The following is a 23,889-nucleotide window of genomic DNA, read 5'->3' as shown; positions in this document are numbered from 1 at the left end:
GCTGAGAACAGGATTTATTTAGATTAAGAATCTCAACTGATTCTGGGGGCCCAAAGCAGCCAGCAAGAGGACGTCTACCTCCCCAACCCGGAGAGTTAGGCAGCTAGAGCGTCAAGGAACTCTATCTAGTGTGAGATTCGATTCCATGCAGCTCAACTGCTTGTGCCTGCATGCCAGGAGCTGACCAAGCTGATACTTTTATTCTCCACAGCTGCTGAGAACAGGGTCAGGACTCAAGCAGCTGGTGGACAAGGTTGAATTCCCCTATGTCCAGGATTGGCTGCCAAGGAAACCACAATGTCATCTGCTATTCTGTGTATATAATCTGTCCATGAGAAAGATGAGTGCTCGTGAACTCCTAAACATTACAAACATCAAAAATTATTTGGTATATCCACATTTCTTTCAGGTTAACTCAAGTCAGGAAGGAAATTTAATTGCCTATGGTGGCTTCCAGACATCTGTCCACTCCAGCTCTGCTAATTTCTTGGCTCTAAACCCAGTCTTTATCCAAAAACCCTAGCTCAGCAGCTACCTTATGATTCTTTGACTTTTTATCCCTTGAAAAGTCTCCCATTATTCATAATCAGTCTTACCCCTTCTTCTAAAGTACTTTCTATCAAAAAAACAAAACAAAAAAACACTGCAGCAATGTGATCCACTGGAAATGGCTGTGCCATGCTTTATAATTGAACATTAAAATTTACAAATTCAGTGATAACCTTGCTTTTATGTAAAAGCAAGGTGGCATTATAGCACTTCAATTATCAAGTACAACTGAGGAATCAAACATTATCTATAATACTAAAAGCAAACTATGCTAATTAGACCAGAGAGCCAGATGAAGCCAGCTGCGAAGGCTGAGGCAGCCGCCACTGTGAGGGCCAAAACCGCTTGCACGAATTTCGTGCATCGGGCCTCTAGTGGGAATATAAAAGAAAACTCTGAGGCCAACGTGTTTTTTGTTCCAACTCCTATTACTATAAATGCTTTCTAAAATGCGATACATACTTCTCTTTTGTGGGAAATACAGTACAATAAGACTGACTTAACTTTTTTCTGATTCTACATCAGTTATTGTAACCATTGGTGGATGTGGGAAATTAGTCTGAATCATACTAATTCGAAGATGTACCTAGGAACTTGCATTCCTACATAAATTCATCACATCACTGTTTTCTTTCTTGTCCATGGTCTCTTTCTCAAAAGTGGCAGCATTTACATATCTGCATGACTTCTGGGCAGCATAGTATGGCTACTTTCCAAAGCAAATTTCTGAACCCAAGGTCAATGCAGTCTTTCAAGTTCTTTACTTACCATTTATTTTAAATATCATCTGCATTGTATTTAATCACTGTCATTTTTGAGGGAAGAGGGTTCCATCCCAAGCCTTACAGAGGAAGCCCTCAAACATTTATTTTCAGCAGGTGGCAGAACGATTTCTATGCTAGCTTGAGTGAAATAATCTTATCCAACCTGCAATCATCCACTAATATTAGCATGCTCTTTATCAAGCACCAAAAGAAAAAGCAAGGGAGAGAAATGAAAATAAAGAAGACTTATGCCCTACCCAGTTTGGTTCACTGGATAGAGCGTCAGCCTGTGGACTGAAGGGTCCCGGGTTTGATTCTGGTCAAGGGCATGCACCTCGATTGCAGGCTCCTCCCCAGCCTGGCCCTGTTTGGGGCATGTGCAGGAGGCAACCAATCGATGTGTTTCTCTCATGTCAATATTTCTGTCTTTCACTTTCTCTTCCACTCTCTCTAAAAATCAATGGAAAAATAAAGACTTATTTCCTGGATATTAACAAAAAGTGATAATTACCAATGAAATGTTCCCATCTCAAATTCCCCTACCCCAGTAGTCAGCAAACTCATTAGTCAACAGAGCCAAATATCAACAGTACGATTGAAATTTCTTTTGAGAGCCAAGTTTTTTAAACTTAAACTTCTAATGCCACTTCTTCAAAATAGACTTGCCCAGGCCGTGGTATTTTGTGGAAGAGCCACATGTGGCTGGTGAGCCGCAATTTGCCAACCACGGCCCTATCCTATTCCTAAATCTTGGTTTAATGAGTCTCTTTCCCAACCATCTTCACTTACATTAGTCCCTCACCTACCCTCTTTTGAGGGAATTAAGTAAAGTCTGAGTCATCAGAACAGGATAAATTTAATGCCAACATTAGTCTTAGTCTGTGACAGACATATTTTTATAAATTTTTGTCTTCCCACCCTCACTCCCATTTGCCCCCTTTCCAGCTCTGCATCTATCAGAGCAAAATTAACTTCTCACTAGTTGCTCTGTCCCAAAACCTTCATAGAAAAGGGAATAAAAGCATGGAGAAGTCAACCTTCTTCCTTTTGTTTCTTTACTCTTCCTAAGACCTAGTCAGAAAGGGGAAGGAAGGTGTCAAACTATAGGCAAATGCCTCACCATTCATAGGATCACAAGTTCAATAGGCCAAATCTTTCTTTTTCAAGTCATATTGATCACAACCAGTCACAATCAGAGATTCTTGATACTAGGCCAAAAAACATTATCCAAATCATGTCAGTTTAACTCTTGCTTCTTTATTTTCAAGCACAGAAAAGAAATTAACAATAGTTAAAACAGGTAATATCTCCAGCCTCCAAGGTGTGAAAAAAACTTCAGAAAATATCTCTTATACATACCACTTAAAATGTTACCTACTTAGCCCTGGCCAGGTGGCTCAAGTAGTTAGAGCATCATGCATAAAAACCAAGTTGCAGGTTCAATCCCTGGTCAGGACACATACAAGAAGCAACCAATGAATACATAAATGGGAGGGGGGGACGGACCCTAGGAATCAATGTAAAATTTAAGTCCTACTTTTTAAAAAAATACTATCACCCTAGCCAGTTTGACTCAGTGGCTAAAGGACTGGCCCACGGACTGAAGGGTGCTAGGTTAGATTCCAGTCAAGGGCACATACCTCAGTTGCAAGCTTGATCATTGGCTCTGGTCAGGAGGCAACCAAATCTATGTCTATCTGTCTGTCTGTCTCTAACCCTCCCTTCTATTCTCTCTCTCTCTCTCTCTCTCTTAAATAAGTCAATGGAAAAATATCCTCAGTGAGGATTAACAAAAAACAAAAAAAATGCTACCTACTTCATCTCACATTAATTTGTTACCTTGGTTTTGAGGTAGTAAATTGACATCTCTGCTATCCACTGTAATATAGTAAATTGGATATTACTGCTAAAAAGTTATCAAATCCCAACTATTCTTTTATAACCGGTAAAACTTTACAAGCCTTCGTTTCTTGCTAAAGACAGATGACCTAAAATATTTCAGGTTATTTTCATTTTTCATATATCTGCACGAACCATTTGCTTCTCAATTGTAACAATACACAAATATTTCACAACCGATTTATAGACTCAGTGTATCTCTTATTAAGCTTTACCTATATCATGTCTAGCTATTACTACAAATCAAAAATAGAAATGCTGACTTTTTTAAAGTACTTTAGACCCAGTTTTTCATTAGTTCTTTAACTTTCCTTATGATTCCATGATATAAAAATCTTAGTTTTTTAAGCATATTTAATTCTAATGACATACTTATTACTGTTTCACTCATGCTAAGAACAACTTCTTAAAAAGCATAATCATGTAATCCATTTAAACATTGGCACACCTGTCACTTATGGACCAGGGTCAATTTTCATTCAAATACACAAATATAAAATAACTTAGTAAGTAAATCTCCTACCACTATTGAGAAAATATCCCATACCCTTTTCCTTCCCACAAGTATGTGTATAGAAACCTGCTAAACTATTCTCTACATCCAAACTAATCTCAAAAACAAAGGCTTAGAACAATTACCTTCAAAGAATTCTTGGAAACTGCATGTACACTGTGTAAACAATGAACACTTAAATTGTATTTTTCAAAAAGAATACACTTACTGCCCAGCCAGCGTGGCTAAGTGATTTGGATAAGTCATTGACTTATGAACCAGGAAGTCATGGTTCGATGGTTTCCCGGTCAGGGCATGTGTCCGGGTTGTGGGCTCAATCCCCAGTAGGGGTGTCCAGGAGCCAGCCCATCAATGATCCTCTCTCATCATTGTTTCTCTCTCTCTCTCTTCCCTTTCCTTTCTGAATTCAATAATAATATATTATAAAAGAAAACCAAAATCAAGAATACACTTACTTCTTCCTCCATTTCCTCACTAAATATCCACTTAACTTTCAGTCTGGTTTTCATCACCCTATCACTCCAACAGTAGGAAAAAAAATGCTATTTCGCCAAGTCACCACTGACCTCCTCCTAATTTGGGAGAATGGCAAATCTCCTACATCTGTCTTCTGTTCTCATTCTTTCATCTGTCTCTGGCATTCAACACACTTTCTTCACTTGGCTTTTCAGACACTATACCATTCTGGTTTTCTGGGCTCAAATCCACAGCAACAGCACATCCTTCTACTCCTGAAACATAAAATTGTTAACTTCTTTATCACGTTTCTCCCTTCCTATAGAAATGTTTCTATCGGTATCATCCAACTTCAAAGGAAAAGCTAAAAACCTTGTCTTTCTCCAGAAACTCAGCCCACATCTGCCTACTAGATACCTACACCTATAATGAAATTTATCCAAAATAATGTTATTTGAAAACTTCCAAAATTTTCCAATGACCAATATATTCAAATGTTTCAGAGCTTAAAACCTTTAAGCCATTCTTTTAATATTACCATTTTTTAAAATTGATTTTAGAGAGGAAGGGAGAGGGAGAGAGAGATAAATATCAATGATGGTAGAGAATCATTGACTGGCTGCCTCCTGCATGCCCCCTACTGGGGATCAAGCCTGCCATCCATGTATGTAGCCTTGACTGGAATCAAACATGGGACCCTTCAGTCACAGGTCAACACTCTATACATTGAGCTATTTCTTAACACGTACATTTGTCATAAAGGATTTAAGGCATTAGATCTGTCTTCTTTTACATTCTCTCTGCCATCAATTTAGTATAGGTATCTGAATTAAAGGTTATTGTACCAAAGCCACCTCCTCCTCTTCTTTTAGGAGTAAGTTTGATAACCCTTGTCCAGTACATTTTGATATGTGAATACGTCACTTATATAACCCAGCAGTTATAAGGTATCTTTATTAATTACTGTATCAATAATTGCCTCCTCTCTGGTTCACTGAAACATCATGCCCTTATTTATCTGTCTGAATTATGTAAATTGTGAAACTGATGCCAAAGTGGGACTGTTGTTCTTCTAGAACAGTGGATAAAGCATCACCCTGTGGATTGAAGGGTCCCAGTTTTGATTCGTTAAGGACATGTACCATGGTTGCAGGCATATCTCCAGTGTGTGTTTGTGCAGGAGGCAGCTGTTTGATGTTTCTCTCTCATGGGTGTTTCTAACTCTCTATCCCTCTCCCTTCCTCTCTGCAAAAAATCAATTAAGTATAGTTTTTTAAAATTTAAAAATAAAAAAAGAAAAGAATCGCCCTAGCTGGTTTGGCTCAGTGGATAGAGCGTCAGCCTTCGGACTGAAGGGTCCCAGGTTCAATTCCAGTCAAAGGCATATGCCCAAGCTGTGAGCTTGATCCCCGGTGGGGGACTTGCAGGAGGTGGCCGATCAATGATTCTCATCATTGATGTTTCTGTCTCTCCTTCCTCTCAGAAATAAATAAAAATATTTTTTTAAAAAAAATAAAAGGTAATAAAGAAGCTGAATTTTCAAAAGGCCATTTGGTCTACAATAATTCAAAAAAGCATTTCACTAAGTAATCAATATTATACCAGGAAATTTCTAATAAAAATAAAATGAAATCTTGATTGGAGGAAAATAATTGAGACATTCAAGTTACTATACCCCTAGCCAATCTGATTCAATGGATAGAGCATCAGCCCATGGACTGAAGGATCCCAGGTTCAATTCTGGTCAAGGGTATGTGCCTTGGTTGCAGGTTCTCACACTGATGTTTCTCTATGTCTCTCCCCCTCCCTTCCACTCTGTCCAAAAATCAATGAAAAAAATATCCTCACGTGAGGATTAACAACAAAAACCCCAGCAAATTCAAAGTGTGTTATGTAATTTAAATCCTTACCCTAGGATATTTTATTCCATTATTTTTCATTATTGATTACATTATTCATCTGTATTTGTAACATCAACAGTTGCTAGCAAGTTTCAACAATGAATCTTTGTTCAAGTGAATATCTGTACAGCATATACTAACAACAAAAAAAGCTATCACTCAGACCTAATCTGAATTAACCTACATTCTAAGTATTTTACAAAAATAAAATGCCATGAGAATATGCTAAAGTTTTTTTAAATATATTTTTATTGATTTCAGAGAGGAAGGAAGAGGGAGAAACAGAAACATCAATGATGAGAATCATCGATCAGCTACCTCTTGCAAGCCCCCACTGGGGACTGAGCCCACAACCCAGGCATGCACCCTTGATCGGAATCAAACCTGAGACCCTTCAGTTAGTTCACAGGCCGATGCTCTATCCACTGAGCCAAATGGGCTAGGGCAACTATTTAAAGTTTTTATTAATGTAATAGCTTGGCCACATTCTCACACATCAAAAGGAACGTTAATCAGTGTTTCAAAACTGATAAAAGGGTTGTGCACAGCAGATAACTGGATACATAGAATATTTTTAGTCTTTCCAACAGCCCAAGAAAGTTACATTTATCCTAAAATAAATTACAATATACTCAACAATGGCAAGAAGTATCAGAACTAAGTAATAGCAGTAGCTATGTATTACTTATCAGATCGTCTAACTGGCAATTACATCTGAAAAAATATTTAAGACATGGATTACCATTCAGTTCTGAATCAGAAACCCTGATTGGACAGGGAGACTAAAAAAGGACATTTTGTAAACAATTGGGAAAATCTAAATGTGAACTTACACCAAATGTAATTATAGATATTTTAATACATATTATTAAATAATTATTCATTTTCCTAGGTGTAATAATGTCATGTGGTTATTTGTAAGAGAAGCTCTTTATTGTAAACAGATGCTTACTAAGGAAACATTTGGGCACAAATATGAAGATGTTTGCACTTTACTTTTAATTTACTTAGCCTTAAAAGATAGCATGTGTAGTATAGAGAAAAGTCAATGTGTCAAAATGTTAAGTAGGTATACATGTGTCCCCTTTTAGCTTGTATAGATTTGAAAATCTTAAAAAGTTGGAGGAAACCAGCCCTGGCCAGTAGCTGAGTTGGTCAGAGCATCCTCCTGATATGCCAAAGTTAGGGTGTTTTTTGTTTTGTTTTTAAAAGTTGGGGTTTTGATCCCCAGCCAGAGCACATACAAGAAGCAACCAATGTATACATAAATATGTGGAACAATAAATCAATGTTTCTTTCCCTTTCCCTCTCTTGCCCTCTCCTCTCTAAAATCAAAAACACACAATACAGACAGCACTCTACACCTTGTCCCAAGCCCATGTGGTTGCAAAGTTGTTGTTTTTTCATCTGCTTGCTTGGGAAGCAGCATATTATGGTGCCAAGTAGAATAAAAACGCCTACAATCTCTTAGTTGAGACAGTGTTGAGAGTGTTTTTATATGGGATGAAGGGATAGAATAAGGCAAGAAAAGAGAATGGAGAGGAAAAAAGAAAAATAAAAGAGAAAGGAGGAAGGGATAGAATAAGAGAAAGCAGAGAAGAAAGGCATCATTAACAAGAAGCAAATCTGAGCTTCCAAAAGTCTTCATTGGCATAATATCGAGGAGTGATTTGATGAGAAAATGGAGATTACATGTAAAAGGAATTTGAGTATCGCCCTGGCTGGGTAGCTCAGTTGGTTAGTGCCCTCCCCATGAGCCATGGTTGCGGTTTGATCCCTGGCCAGGGCACATACAAGCATCAACCACTGAATGCAAAATAAGTAGAACAAGTTGATGTTTCTCTCTCTCTCAAAATCAATAAGGTAAAATAAAAAATTTAAGTATCATACTAAGTATTACTGGATTATGTATGTACATGTAACTTTCAGTGAGAAATGAGAAAGTTCCTACATGACATCTTACAGGTTAATAGTAACACCATAATAGCAAGAAAAAAGTTACAGCAACAGGTGTAAAACCAAATGAAATTCTTTCCTTTATTTATCTTTGAAAATATTCTCATAACATAAATTTTTAAAGTTTTTAGACCCAAATATATGTTCTATTACCGTTAGGGTTCCAAATAAAGAAAACCAAGCAACAAATTCCCAACAACTTTTAAAAGTAGAGTGCACTGCCTAGTCGTAAAAACACCCACTCCTTAATCCATGCCGAATTTCATAGATTAATTCCAGTTAACTGGGTTCCGATTCAATGTACTTCATAACACCAGTGTGAAAATGAGTTCCCTGAAAACTGAAATTCACTCTACATCAGGCAGAAATTCACAAACCTGGCCTGAAAATCCGTGGGAAGAAATTTCAAAACTAAAATATACTTTCTTTAAAAAGTACAGGAATGCAGCATCTTTGAAAAAAAAAAAAAAAAGTCAAGAAAACAACAACCAAAAAGTGGGAAATATCAGCATATGCAGTTTGCATTATGATTGTCTAAATAAAACTGATTAATTTGGTTCTTGAACTTAAAAAGGAAAAAAAAAAAAAAAAGGATTATATTCCTACATATTTGATAGTTGGGTCAAGTTACTTCAAAACCTACCACAGGCTTACTTGGTGATATTTCCTATAAATCTTCCCTCTTTCTGCCTCCAAGTTAAATCTCCACTCTCTTTTTCTGGGGGTGGGGGTGGGGTGAAAAGAAAAAAAAACAACACAGCTGCTTCTAAGATATATCACTGATTCACCAACTCATCAGTCAGCACCACAGGTGCCATCACACTCAACTTTTAAAGGACACTCCATTTACTCAAATTAAGAACTGGTATCTGCTGACCTACAGGATACCTCACAAAGAAAAATAAGGTAGATGTTTAAGAGCAAAGGAACTTCAGTCTGTGAATTCAAAGACAGCTTCTTTTGAGCAGGTATTAATCCTTCACAATACACTTACACCAAAAAGGAAGTGTCTTATAACAAAACAAAACAAAAAAATCTTAAAAGTCATCATTTTTAAAAAGGTCTAGAATATCAACACTTCAAGACAAACGCTTACAGCCCTGGCCAGTTTGGCACAGTGGATAGAGCATTGGCCTCGGACTGAAGGTCCCAGGTTCGATTCAGGTTGGGGGAACATGCCTGCCTGGGTTGTGTGCTCGATCCCCAATGGAGGGCGTGCAGGAGGCAGTTGATCAATAATTCTCTCTCATTGTTGATGTTTCTCTCTCTCTCTCTCTCCCTCTTCCTTCCTCTCTAAAATCAATAAAAATATACTTAAAACAAAAAGACTAACCCTTACAAAAGTAAAGGCTTCACTTCAGACCAGTTCAAATCTTCAAGACTGTTTTATACTTTATACTTGTAGTTTATGCTTAAGGCAGTAGAGATATTAACTAGTTCCCATCAAGACACAGCGCATACTGAAGTAAACCTATTCTTCTTCATGTTCTACTACTATTTCTTTCCAAACAATAAGAGTCACTCGGGCTAATAACCATGAGACACTGTGGTGAGCAGTGCCCTGGCCGCACCAGTTACCAGGAAAGGGAAGCAGCGGTGTTATTGTTCCAGCCTTATCCTAAAGGCAGCTCCCAGCGACTGCTGCTGGCCCAGCCCACATTTAAAGACAGAGCGGCCAGAAGAAACCAGAGCGGCAGGAAACAGGCAGGAGAGGCAATTACCACAAACCTTTCCCATGGCCTCATTCCCATGCCACCATTTCCAGCCTTAACATTTCAATTTTCACACAAATCCCCCTTCTCTGAATTGTTTCTTAATTATTGAGGGTCAGAGGCAACAAGGAAGCAAAAGGAGGAAATCAGAGCTGTGGGAAACAAGCAGGATAGGGGGAGAAATCTCGTTACACATGAGAACAAGCTGTAAGGGGGAGGGGAAGACTAGGAGGAACTCACTAAGCTAGCCGAAGACGAGTATGGGAAACTAATCATTTCCGCCTAATGATAAGGGAAGCCTTCTCAGCAAAGGAGGACAGCCCAAGCCAAGGGGTCCTTGCAGGAAGGAAAGAGATGTGGTATCCTGGAAGACGGTGAAATTCACTCCCCTTCCTGAGACAGACAGGAACCAACCCAATCTAGGCACCTAATGCCTAGGACATAGGAGCTCTTAGGTATTATGCCCATTTTCCAACCACGTTTTATTAGTCAAACTGACACACAAAAAAGAACGTACATCTCATGGCAAAAAAGTAAGGAACACACTACTCACATACCTCTTGGTTTAAAAAGTACTATCATAATTGAAAATATAAAAGATCTGGTTTCACAAAAAAAAAAAACAAAAAAAACTTTAATTATATGCCCTTCAAATAAGATGATCTTTGGATGCCTTATGTAGACCTTCAAAAGCTCTCAGTTGTTAGGACACACAGGTGAAACCCTAAATACTGGCAGACAATATACGTTGGACGTAAGTATAAACACTACCCAACGGAGATGATAGTAAACTACAGGATTATGTCTCACAGGAAATAACAGGAATGATGATGGCATCAACTCAGGGAAAACAAGGACAAGAGGCCAGAGTGGTGGCACTTGAGATGCCTGGGCAATTAATTAGATTAAAAACCCACGGGGAAAGGTGGGGCAGCCAAGTGAGAAAGTGATTCAGAGGCAAAAAGATGTAATGCACTAAGGCATTTTTTTATATTATTGTATAACAGAAAGCGCTTTAGTTTACAAAGCGCCAACAGGACATGGGACTGAGAAAACGGAGTCTCAAGAGACTGTCACCAAACCCTTCCAGAATAAAAAGGAGTAGAGTTGAACTATGCCTCCGAGTAAAGCCGGGAAAGGCTAGAGAGGGCAGAAGTTGAGCTCTAAGAGGTCCAGTCCCAGGACTAGCGAGCGACAGTCGTGAAAACGGAAAGATGGTCAAGAGGGGAAGCGTCCGCGTGGTGGGGGAGCTCCAGAGGGCAGGAAGAGACTCAGGTAGGAGGAAAAAACCACACCCTCCAGGGCAGAAACCTTAAGGGGGGAGGGGAGTGAGCCCCCTGAGGCTGGGTGGGGCCCGGCCGGGCGGGACCCGAGTCGGCAGGAAGCCGCGCGGGGCGACAGGATGGGAAGAGGAAGGAGGACGCCCGGGCCTGGGCATACGGAGGACGCTGGAAGCCGACGGAGGAAGCTCGGCCCGGTCCTCGCGGGTGGGCACTGGGGCAGGATAAACGGGGCTAAAGAAAAGAAGACCTAAACTCAACGCTACAAAGCGCAATGAAGGGCCCGGAACTGGGAAGGAAAGAGAGAGAGAGGGTGGCAATTACCGATGCTGATCTCGCTGGACTCGGCACCCGCCGCCGCCGCTGCCGCCGCTCGTTACCTGCCAATGTGCCTCTTACAAAGCGGCGGCGGCAGCAGAGGCAGCGCGTCCCGTCACGTGGCCTCTACGTCACGGGCGAAGGAGTGGTCACCACGCGACGCTCACCAGCCCGCGGGTGGAGGGCAACGCTTCCTCTGCGGACCCCACCACCACCCAGGGAAGGTCCACAGCGCCGAGGCCCGGGGAGGCGCGGGGATGGATGGAGCACATGAGGGAGATTTATCAGGAGCGAACGATCCACAGCACTCAGGATGCCCACAATTGCAGCTCGTTGTCGCGCTGTGATGACCTCACAAGGCAAGCCCCTCCCACGTCGTCTCCCTGCTCGCATCACGTGACGCGTTCCAACCACTCAGGGCAACGAACGTTGCGGGAGGGGACTACGACTCCCAGGTTGCTGCGCGGCGCAGGCCTCCACGCGTGCAGCCTTTTCCCCCGCACGTTCTCCCCTGATGCGACTCAGACTTAATACAGAGCGAAGGCCGAAAGGGTAAGCGGATAGGTCTGTCATTTGAGACGAATGCCCGTGGGTGCCTCCTGCCAGGTGGCGGAACGTGGTTCTTGCTGCGGGAACAGTCCCGGCGGGAGGAGGCTTCCACACCCACAGCCCAGGCTCGCGCTCCTCCCCGCTCCCTGCGCGGGAAAACGCCAACGGCCAGTCACGGTACCGGCGGCACCAAGCGGGCTTCAGACGGAACCTCCTTTCTTATTAAACATGGGGTCGAATTCTGCATTCCCAAGTCCCCTCTCCGTGAAAAGATAAACACTTTTTGAACTCCTATTCGATGTCAGTTATTACTGTCATTAAGTCATGTAAACCCTTCGATAAAGGGATTTCCCCGTTTTAAGCATGAAAAAGGGATTAGAGAGGTTCAGCTGTCCCGTCTCATACTCAAGATTTTCCCTTTTCCAAACAATGAATAATCCTCTCAAAACTACCTCACCTATTTTAACTTTATGAATTCAGAATGATGCAGCCCTAGCCGGCGTGGCTTAATTGGTAGGAGCGTGGTCCTATGCACCGGCAGGTCACGGTTCCATTCTGGTCAGGGCACATACCTAGGTTCCGGGTTTGATCCCGTGGCGCCAGAGGGGAGGCAACCCATGTTTTCCTCTCTCGCTCTCCACCCCCCTTTTCCTCTCTAAAGTCAATTTTTAAAAAAAGAAAAATGGAGATAATGGTTTATAATTGTAGTACATTGTTATGCAGTTTGAAGTATTTTCTCATTTACTGGTTTATTTGATCTTAAAAGGCAGTATCCCGGACTATTCGATCCATGCACTTTGGAGTCCAGCAGGCCTGACCTCTCAATTCAAGTGTTCCTTTGTGATAACACTGCTTCACCAGATGGTGAAACTTAAATGAGATATATAAAGTATCTGCTTCACACATAGTAAATACTCAATAAATATAATTATTTCCACACCCCGTTTGTACCATTTGGGCACAACCAGTCTAAGTAAGGTAGGTAAGGGAATTAACATTACTAAGTTGCTAGTTAACTACTAGACTAGTTATAGGTTAAATTACCTGATAAAAACAATGGAAACCTTAACAGTCCATCCCAGTTAAAGGAGGGCTTTGTAACTCATCCAAATTGATCAAAGAATGCTCAGACTGCCTTTAACAAATAGAACTTATTCATATGTAGATGTTTCTTATCTCGCCCCTTTTGACAGTGAGCTAGGATTGTGTCTGCTCTGTACAGTCTTCCCCCTCTTTGTAGTACTGCTTTATAGAAATGTGTGGGAGAATCAAAGATAACTATCCTTGAGAGGTAAAAACTTAATAGCAAGAACACAAGAAAAACAATTCTGAAAGGATGTATACAAACCTGGTAACAGTAACAGTTTGTTAATAGTGGGAAAAATGGTTTGTGATTGAGGGTGCTAGTCAAAAGGAACTATAATCAATCTAATCTGTAATGTTTTAATTATTTACATGGAGAAGGTGTTGGGTTTTTTTTCCTTATTGAATTTATTGGGGTCACATTGATTTATAAACTTATAGAGGTTTCAGGTGAATAGTTCTATAATACATCACCTATATATTGTATTGTGTTCACCACCCGAAGTCATGTCTCCTTTCATCACCATTTATTACCCCTTTACCCTCTCCTAACTCCCCCACCCCTTTCCTTCTGATAATTACCATACTGTTTGTATCTGTGTCTATACAGTTGTTTTTTTCTTGTTTTTTTATCCTTAATCCTTTCACCTTTTTCATCCCGAGCACCACTCTCTCCCCTCTTACAGCCATTAGTTTGTTCTCTGTATATATGAGTCTATTTCTATTTTGTTTGTTTATTTGATTCATTAGATTCCACATATAACTAAAACCATATGATATTTGTCTTTCTCTGACTGGCTTATTTCACTTAGCATAATACTTTCCAGACCCATCTATGCTGTGGCAAAAAGATTTCATTATGTGTTATGGCCAAGTAGTATTCCATTGTGTAAATGTATCACAGCTTTTTTAACCATTCATCTACTGATGGGCACTTGGGCTGCTTCCAAATCTTGGCTATCATAAATAATTCTGCAAATGAACAAAGGGTGCATATATTATTTCTTTGATTGATTGATTGATTTGGGAGAGAGAAATGGCTAAAGAAAAATAAAAAAAATAATGTTTTGTGACACACAAAACATGAAATTCCATTTTTAGTATCTATTAAGTTCTATTGGAACACATCCATGTTTATTTTTGTATTGTGTATGATTGTCTTCACAATATAATAGCAGAGTTTCTAAAGAAACCGAGTAGCCCAGAAAGCCTAAAATATTTACGTGCTGGCCTTTTACACAAAAGTTTGCCAACCCCTATTCTAGAAGAATCTAAATGTATGATCTTAGACAAAGTACTTCCATTTCATCCCGCTTAGTTTTCTCATCTGCAAAATGGGGATAATAATAACTATACCAGTGAATTGTCTAGAGATTAAGCATCTATAATAATAAAAGCGTAATATGCTAATTAGACCGGACGACCTTCCAGACCAAGCAGGGCTGCCAGGGAAGCCCAGGAGGCCGAAGGAAGGCCTACTCTTGCACGAATTTCGTGCATTGGGCCTCTGGTTCAGTTATAATGTTGAGTTTTGGTTTTAGATTTTACTCTTTTTTATAATACTGAAATTTCTGTGATATTCTGAAATTTCTAGATAAATGGTTTATGGTTGATTTATGTTCCCTTCAGTGGGCTCTCCCTCTCAGGGGAGTATGCCTGCACCTTTCCTTTCCTCCTCTTCATACCCGTAGGCACATTACCTTTGCCTTTCCTCTCCTAAGCTCCAAAGGCCTTTCTACCTTAATAACTTGTTTTCCAAGCCTTTGCAATCCAGCTGGCTCACTTTTGCTACCTCTAAATTTATAAATAAACTTTCTCTTACAATTTGGAAAAAAAAAAAATTTTTTTTTTTTTTTTAATCCTCACCCTAGGATATGTTTGTTGATCGTAGAGAGAGTAAGGTAAGAGAGAGAGATATCTATGTGAAAAACATCTATTGGTTGTCTCCCATACTCACCCCAACCCTGGACCAAATCCTCAACCTAGGTATGTGCCATGGCGGAATCAAATCCGAGACCTTTTGGTGTACAGGACAACACTCCAACCAACTAAGTCACACCAGCAAGGCAGGGGGGATTCTTATGCTGAAGTCCTAATCCCTAGTAATGCAGAAGATATTTGGAGATAAAGGATTTAAAGAAATAATTAACGTTTAATAAAGTCATTAGGGTAGGCAGTAATCCAATATGATTGATGTCAGGACACAGGGAATCAGAGAAAAGACCATGTGAAGACAGGGAGGTCCAGCCAGTGTGGTGTGGCACAGTGGTTGAGCATCAACCTGTGAACCAGGAGGTCATGGTTTGATTCCCTTTCAGGGCACATGCCCTGGTTGCAGGCTCGATCCCCCAGTAGGGGGAGTAAAGGAGGCAGCTAATTAATGATTCTCTCTCATCATTGATGTGTCTGTCCCTCTCTCCCTCTCTGAAAAAAAAAAAATTTTTTTTTTTAAAGACACAAAGGGAGAAGATGACCATCTACAAACCAAGGAGAGAGGCCTCTGAAAACACACACAAAACAATCCTGCCAATGGCTTGATCTACATCTGTCCTCCAGAACTGTGAGAAAGAGATTTCTGTTAAGTTTCCCAGTCTGTGGTGCTATCTTAGAACAGCACTAGCAATTAATACAGATGGGATGTTAGGAGTTCTATTAAGCATGAAGAATAGGGACTGGCAAAGAATTGCCTTCTTTTAGGAAGAGATTATTTTCATTCTGGTAATTCCAGTTTGAGAAATAAAAAAAACCTAGGGCCATCACTGGCTGATTACCCTGTATCCAACTTTTCATTGGTCCTAAAAGTCAAAGACCTACTTAACACATATTTCCTTAAAAGATGATTGCATATTCATCTTTTATAGAGTGAGTACATGTTAAATGCATAGAGAAATTAAATTTTTGCCCTGGCCCAGGTAGCTCAGTTGTTTAAAGCATTGTCCCAATACACCAAGGTTTCAGGTTCAATCCCTAGTCAGGGCGTTTACAAGAAACAACCAATGAATGCATAAATAAATGCAACAACAAATTCATATTTCTCTCTCTCCCTCCTCCTCTCCATTCCTCTGTAAAATAAAATTAAAACTTTTTAAAGAAAATAAAGTGTTGCCCTAACCCAGTGGTCTGCATACTGTGGTCCCTTGAGTATGGCTCTTACACAAAATACCACGGCCTGGGCTAGTCTATTTTGAAGAAGTGGCATTAGAAGAAGTTTAAGTTTAAAAAATATGGCTCTTAAATTTCAATTGTCGTCCTGTTGATATTTGGCTCTGTTGACTAATGATTTTGCCGACCACTGCCCTAACCGGTTTGGCTCTGGATAAGAGCATCGGCCTGCAGACTGAAGGGTCCCAGGTTCCATTCTGGTCAAGGGCATGTATTATATTGATTTTTTTACAGAGAGGAAGGTAGAGGTATAGAGAGTTAGAAAAATTGATGAGAAACATCAGTCAGCTGCCTCCCGCACAACCCCCCAATGGGGATGCGCCCACAACCAAGGCACATGCCCCTAACTGGAATCGAACCTGGGACCCTTCAGGGAATATGCAGGCCAACGCTCTATGCACTAAGCCAAACCAGTCTTGGCCGTACCTAGCTTCTTACAGGAGGCAACTGATTGATGTTTCTCTCTTACATTGATGCTCTCTCTCCTGCTCTCTCTGAAATCAATAAACATATCCTCAGGTGAGGATTTAAAAAAAAAAAAAAATCCTTGACATAGTGCTTCACTATAGTAGGTGATAAATAAATGGCTAATGAAAAATAGAAGAGACAAACTAGGGGAAGGTGGGTGGCCAGATATTCCAGGCAGAGGAAACTGTGTGAATAGTAAATGCAGGGCAAGCTCAAAGACAAGTCTGATTGAAGGGGTGGTTCAGTGTAGTGGAAGAGAAAATTATAGAGGTAACATCTGATTGTATAGTGTCTTGCCTGCTAGGCTAAGGAATTTGTTTCTTTCTGTTACTAATCCTTGCTAAAATGCTTTTTGAGGGGGAATTTGTATGTCAGTAGAAACTGAATGTGTCTAGAAGCGGCAAATCCTCCTTAGAGACCCTGAGGAATTAAGCTATAATGGAGGAATGACAGGTGGAGGGGTGGATATTTTAGATGAGGCCACCCCCTAAGATCTGCTGATATGGTGCCAGTTCTGCCACTGAGAGTGGGCCAGCTGTGATCACTAAAGAAAGAATATTTTCATTGAGCACTCACTTGCATATCAATCTGAAGTGAATAAATTTAAGCACAACTTTTCTGTTGAGCTTTGAAAAATGTACTCATGTTGCTATCAGGAAAAATCTGCTCTGATGAGGATGAGAATGGTTCCCAGCCTGCCCGAGGAAGAAAATGCCCCTCAGGACACCCCTCTCCACCCACACACACACATAGCACACTAGGGAGGAAAGGAAAGGGTTTAAACAACCTGTCAGCTCAGACCTCCCCTAACATTCTCCCAGCCAAATGATAATCTCCCGGCAGCTTGGGCCCTGTTCCGTGCCAAAGATAGTTCACTATGGCTTTTTGCAGGGACAGAAAGGCTACACCTGCTGACTTCTTAAAGATCAAATGCCTCTTGGTTGAAGGCATTGTGCCTTTTGACACAATGCTTCTCGTACTGGGCTCTGTTCTAGGGAAAATTGTTAAGTAGGTCATGGATCTGGGAAATGACTTGTGAGTTCGTCTTTAGCTTCCTAAGGAAACATCCTTTTTTATTTTAAATACATTTTGTGGAATGTTTTTGTTTATTTTTTTTATTTCAGAGAGGAAGGGTGAGGAAGAGATAGAAACATCAATGATGAGAGAGTCATTGAACAGCTGCCTCCTGCATGCCTCCCACTGGGAATTGAGCCTACAACCTGGGTATGTGCCCTGACCAGGAATTGAACTGTGACCTCCTATTTCACAGGTCAATGTTCAACCACCAAAACATCCTTATCCTATCTAATAAATAGGGAATATGCAAACTGACAGTCACGCCATAACAAGATGGCTGTGCCCACAGTGGAGGCAGGGATTCCAAATACAAGATGGCTGCGCCCACAGCAGAGGCCAAGCTCCCATAATGAGCCTTAACGAGCAATCAGCAGGGACCTGAGGTGCATCCCCCACCATGCAAGGATTGATGGAGAACTTGAGGCAATGCCCCGCCTGAGGGGCTTGATGGGGATCTCAAGGTGTGCCCGTCTCCGGGCAAGGGGACCTCAAGGCACACCCCCTGGCCCAGGGACTGGGCCAGGCGACCTGATGCCACGTCCCCCACCTAGTGGGGCTTGATAGTGGTGAGGCCAGCCAGGTCTGGGTCTCGCTCAATTTCAAGGCACACATGGGTGGACAGGGTCTTAACTCTGGTTCCCGTGGCACACCCCAGAATCTGACAGGAGGAAGATTTTCATATACATTTTACTAATTTTCACACCCCTACCAGGGATCGAACCCACTATATAGGTATGTGCCCTGACTAGGAATGTGACCATTACCCCTGGTTCATAGGTCAACACTCAGATGCTGAGCCATAGCTTCTGAGCTAAATAATTTGTTTTAATGTGAGAGAGAGGTTTTTGTTCCATTTATTTATGCTTTCAAAGGTTGATTCTTGTGTGTGTCCTAACTGGGGATTAAACCTGCCACTTGACATATCCAGACGACACTCTAAATGACTGAGCTACCCAGCCAGGACTATGATCTCAACTTACATTCTTAAAAATCACTCAGGCCGAAACCATTTTGGCTCAGTGGATAGAGCGTCAGCCTGCGGACTGAAAGGTCCCAGGTTCGATTCCGGTCAAGGACATGTACCTTGGTTGCAGGCACATCCCCAGTAGGGAGTGTGCAGAAGGCAGCTGATTGATATTTCTCTCTGATCGATGTTTCTAACTCTCTATCCCTCTCTTCCTCTCTGTAGAAAATCAATAAAATAAAATAAAAAAATAAATTAAAAAAATAAAAATAAAAAAGATCACTCAGGCTGCCATGTGAACAGACTACAGGGGAGTGAGCATGTGAATGTGAGGAAGCTGGAGACAGCCAGGAGGTGAGAGGATGTGACTTGGACCAAGGAGGAAACAGAGGAGTTGATAAGAAGCAGTTAGAATTTAGATGTATTTTGAAATCTACTTCATAGGAAATGCTGATAGATTAGAAGTGGGGTGAAAGAGAAAGAGATGAATCAAGGATGACTCCAAGGTTTTGGCCTGAGCAATCGGAAGGTTAAAATCAAAAAGTGGTTGGGGGAAAGCAAGTTGGAAGACATGGTAGAAATCTATTGGTTTGAGGCTTGAATGAACTTTCTGAGGTGATGGAAATACGTCTTATTTTGAATGGTTGCATGGGTGTATACACTGTCAAAACTCAATGAACTGCCTGGCCAGGGTGGCTTAGTGGTTGAACATAGACCCATGAACCCGGAAGTCCCAGTTTGATTCCTAGTCAGAAGGTCACCCGCCTGGGTTGCGGGCTCCATCTCCAGTAGGAGGCATGCAAGAGGCAGCTGATGAGAGATACTCTGTCATCATTGATGTTTCTATCTCTTCTTCTCCCTTCCTCTCTGAAATCAATAAAAATTCTTTTTTTAAAAGGGAGTCTTTAAAGGTTACACACAATGGGAATGGAGTCTATCTGGAAGTTGAATCCAAGGTGATCCATCTTTCTCATGAATCCTTGCATTTACTTCCCTGTGCCTTTGCAGCTTCATCTCTTTCTTAAGCCTTGACAATCAACAAAACAAGCCTTGATTTGTAGCATTTGCTGACTTGTGACATAAATACTCCCACCATAGCCTGCTTCTAGCTACAGGATATATAAAGCTACATTGTAATCCTGGAGGTGGTAGAATGAAGTAGTGGAGAAACAGACTCCAGTGCAGGCCAGTTTCTTTACCTCTCTGGGCCTTTTTCCTCATCTGTAAAATGGGATGATAATATTGCTTCCTCCACAGAGTTGTTAGGAAGATTGAGTGAATGAATATGTGGAAAGCACTTAGAGCAGAACCCAGCATTATGTATCTTTCACTGTGCCTTGGGCCCTTCCTATCTGTGGATATTCCTTTATTTGTAAAGCAAAGAGGTTTTATCATAATCTTCAGAGTCCTTCCCTTTCAAATCTCAGCCTCCCTCTCTGGTTTTTAAGCACTTTCCCTGAAATCACAGGCATAAGGTATTTGAGTGGTGCAAGAGACAGCCATGTAGAGTTTGTCCAAAGTGGATTCAGTCCAAAGCACAAAATTAAAATTGTCAGGCTTGGTCTCAGCTTGGGAAAACTTGTCTGTGGCCAAAAGTTTCCAGCATCTGGGACTCTTTCCTTCTAACTGACAGCTCCAGGTGCCTGTCCGTTCTGGCTGTCTCCTTTATCCCTGCCTTGCGCCTTTGTTTAGGAACATTCTGATTCTCCCCTGCTCTGTAGGTTCTGAAGGAAATACCCTTTTTCTTTTCTTTGTTTTAATGGAGAGAAACAGAAATAATAAGAAAAATACAAAGAGAGTAGATTAATAGAAACAGAGATTGAGAAACGCCAGGAGAAAGAGATTTTTCCTACATTTTCTAACAACAAAACATACACAAAAATACGGATTAAAATAAAAGCTCAGTCCTACCACATCTGAAGAATTCCTTGGAAAGGACATGTTTAAAATAAATACATATGCAGCACAGATGGAGGTGTTTCTTGCCTTTTTCCCTACTCTTTTTTTTTTAATATATTTTATTGATTTTATACAGAGAGGAAGGGAAAGAGATAGAGAGCCAGAAACATCGATGAGAGAGTCATTGATCAGCTGCCTCTTGCACACCCCCTTCTGGGGATATGCCCGCAACTAAGGTACATGCCCTTGACCAGAATCGAACCCAGGGCCCTTCAGTCCCCAAGCTGACGCTCTATCCATTGAGCCAAACCGGTTTCGGCTCCCTACTCTTTATTAAAAAAGATTTTTAAAAATTGATTTTAGAGCCCTAGCTGGTTTGGCTCAGTGGATAGATCATTGGCCTGAGGACTGAAGGGTCCCGGGTTTGATTCCAGTCAAGGGCATGTACCTGGATTGCGGGCTCAATCCCCGGTAGGGGGCAGGAGGCAACCAATGGTGATTCTCATCATTGATGTTTCTATCCCTCTCTGAAATCAATAAAAATATATTTTTAAAACAAATTTTAATTGATTTTAGAAAAAGGAAGTGGGAGAAATACATCACTGTGAGAGAGACATCAATCGGTTGCCTCCCCTACACACCTTGACCAGGGATCAAACCTGCAACTTAAGTATGTGTCCTGACCAGGAATTGAACCAGCCACCTTTTGGTGTATAGGACAATGCTATCCACCTAGCCACATGAGCCAGGGCTTTTTTTTTTTTTTTTTTTTTTTTTTTTAAGAGAAAAACATCAAGTTGTTTTGGGGGAATGAACCTGCATCCTTGGCATATGGTGGATGATGCTCAAACCAACTGAGCTACCTAGCCAGGGCCCTGCTAACTCACTCATAACTCTGGGGAACTCCCCTAAACTCTACATCCAAATGCCTAATGGAATTCATTATATGTATATTTTTTCCATTCAGGCCCATATTCTTCTGGTTGAATTTTATAGGAGCTACACTTAAAACCAAAGGTTCTAAGAGCTGATAGTGATCTCAGAGCACTCCTCTTCTTTCTACTGTGTTTGACATAAGAGAAAACCAAGCTTCAAGGAGGCTAGATAACTTGTTAAGTTCCCACAGACAAGTGACAGACCTAGGTTAGGGTTAGGTGATTCACATATCTAGTGGTACCTGTATTTTTCAGGGTCCCAGAAAGAAACCAATGAGTAATTGAGGGGAGTATAATAAAGGAAAGGCAACAAGAAATGTTGCAAAACCCCTGAGCTGACAATGGGAAAACCAGTCCACTACTGGACTTGAGGGGACCACAGGGAGGGAGCAGAGAGTATATGGAAAGGGCCACTGGACAGGGGTTTGCAGAGACCCTGCTTTTAAGAAGGTGGGGTGTGTGAAGGCCAATAAACAATCACATCTCTCTCCACCCTCCTTCTAGTTCCTATTGGCTGAACTTAACCAGAAACCAGAGGACAAGGAAGCCTGTTGATAAGACCAGAGGTACTGAGGAGGGACGAAAACAGATTTGTTGGAGACATACAAGGAAGCGTACCTATCGGCATTTTATTTGCTGAAATTTCAAACAATGCTTTTTATGCCCTATAATTTGGCCTTAAAGTGTGCAACACAGCCAGCTGCCAGAAACAGAAGGTACAATAGGAGTCAAGAAAGCTGCAAGTTAGGTCACTGAGCTATCATATAGCAGTGGAAGCAAAAGACTAGATGGGTAGATGGGAGTTTCCAGAGGCTGCTCTGCTTCTCAGCCCAACACTGACTCCACATAGATTTGGTGGAGGTTCAGACAACAGCTCAGGCCCTGCCCTCAAGGAGCTAAGTCTGGTCTACAGAGGGTGAGGCCTGACCATGGGTGACTGTACCTGGAGACCGGCAAGATGGTGATGAACAGGGAAGGCTTCTCTCCACAATGATACTAACTATAAGAGAGACCGAAAGGGGCTGGGGTCTCTTGCCTGTGATCTGTGAGGAGATAGTTTGGTGGAAGCTCAGAGAAGCCTCGGAGCCCTTTCCTCCCTCAAAGTTACCTCTGCAGGAATTTCCTGACTTCACAGTTTCCTTTGGCTAAGTCCCATCTCCTCCTCCCCATACCTCCACCTCCCTTTTCTGAAGCCAAAGGAGAAAGAGGTGGAGTCCAGATTCTCAGAAGCAGGTTAAACCAGTTCCTGGATGTGCCCTGTTGAGAAATAGCCCCAACATAAAATGACTACCACTCTCCCCACAGCCAGCTACCAGGGTGCAGATAAAGACCTGGTGAGAGGAAAGATCTCAGGGAAAACAATCAGCACCTGATTACAAACACAGATGGACCCAAACTGGCCCTGTGGGTGCTGGGGTCTTGTCTGCAGGGCAAAGCTATTGTTTGTCACCCCCTAATCCTTGTTAGCAGTGGCCACTCTGCCAGAGAGGGCATTTCCTACAAGTGAGGGCATTTCCTACAAGTACCCATACCTCTTTTCTTGCTCCATTTTACCAAGTGAACTCCTAGCAGAGTTCTTATATTCTCTGGAAGCTGCCTCCCAGCCTCGTTGGTGACCCGGCTTTCGGCTCCTCTCCAATGTTGTTCAGGTCCCTGAGTCGGGAAAGGCCATTCGTGACTTCTTCCTCCAGTGTGGGCAGCCTGGCCTCGCTCATCATCTCTCTGTGGTTAGAGGGGGAGGCTGCAACCAGGAGACATAAAGAGGCTGCTGACTCCTGTTTGGGGAAAAACTTGGCCAGGGCCTGTTTGCTGTGGCTCAGTTGGTTGAGCATCTTTCTATGCAGGTTTCACAGTCCAGGGAGATGGCAGATCTCCCTCACTTAAATTCAATCCAAATAATCATCAGGGCACATGCCCAGGATTCGGGCTTGATCCCCAGGAAGGGGGCATGCAGGAGGCAGCTGATCAATGTTTCTCTTTCATTAATGTTTCTATCTCTCTCTCTCTAAAATCAATAAAAATATATTTTAAAAAATAAAAAGCTTGGAGGTTTTTGTCAAAGTTAACTCCAGCTAGTTCCCATGCTCCTGGCTGCCCCATGGTTACAATTATTTGGACTGAGTCTAAGTGAGGGAAATCTGCCATCTCCCTGGGACTGTGAAATCTCAACAGATGGCTCAACCTGTTGAGCCTTAAGAAAGCTTTACAGTTATGCTCTATTTCAAAGCATTTCACATCCCTTATTGCGGAAGTTCACCATCAGCCCAGATAGATTCAACAGCCTAAAGTAAAACAGCTGATTAATAATTAGACAGGATTTAGCTAGAAACATTAACCTCATAGAATTGTTGTTTCTTTGTAGATTGCTTTCAAAAGAATATATCTAGCAATTTCCTTTCCATC

General features: G+C 41.5%; 1 protein-coding gene across 9 annotated transcripts in view; it reads right to left on the bottom strand.

Annotated features, from left to right (window-relative positions):
- Positions 1-11,501, bottom strand: part of UBAP2 (ubiquitin associated protein 2) — a 71,723-nt gene extending 60,222 nt beyond the window's left edge. For all 9 annotated transcript variants that reach the window (XM_045580053.1, XM_045580056.1, XM_045580054.1 and 6 more), the window contains exon 1: positions 11,356-11,501. The gene's annotated coding sequence lies outside the window, so the exon portion shown is untranslated. The remainder of the gene's footprint in view (positions 1-11,355) is intronic.
- Positions 11,502-23,889: the final 12,388 nt, after the last annotated feature.

Source organism: Pipistrellus kuhlii, unplaced genomic scaffold, assembly GCF_014108245.1.
Source record: "Pipistrellus kuhlii isolate mPipKuh1 unplaced genomic scaffold, mPipKuh1.p scaffold_m20_p_12, whole genome shotgun sequence".
In the NCBI taxonomy this organism is placed as follows: Eukaryota; Metazoa; Chordata; class Mammalia; order Chiroptera; family Vespertilionidae; genus Pipistrellus; species Pipistrellus kuhlii.
This window is presented reverse-complemented; position numbering and strand designations above follow the sequence as displayed.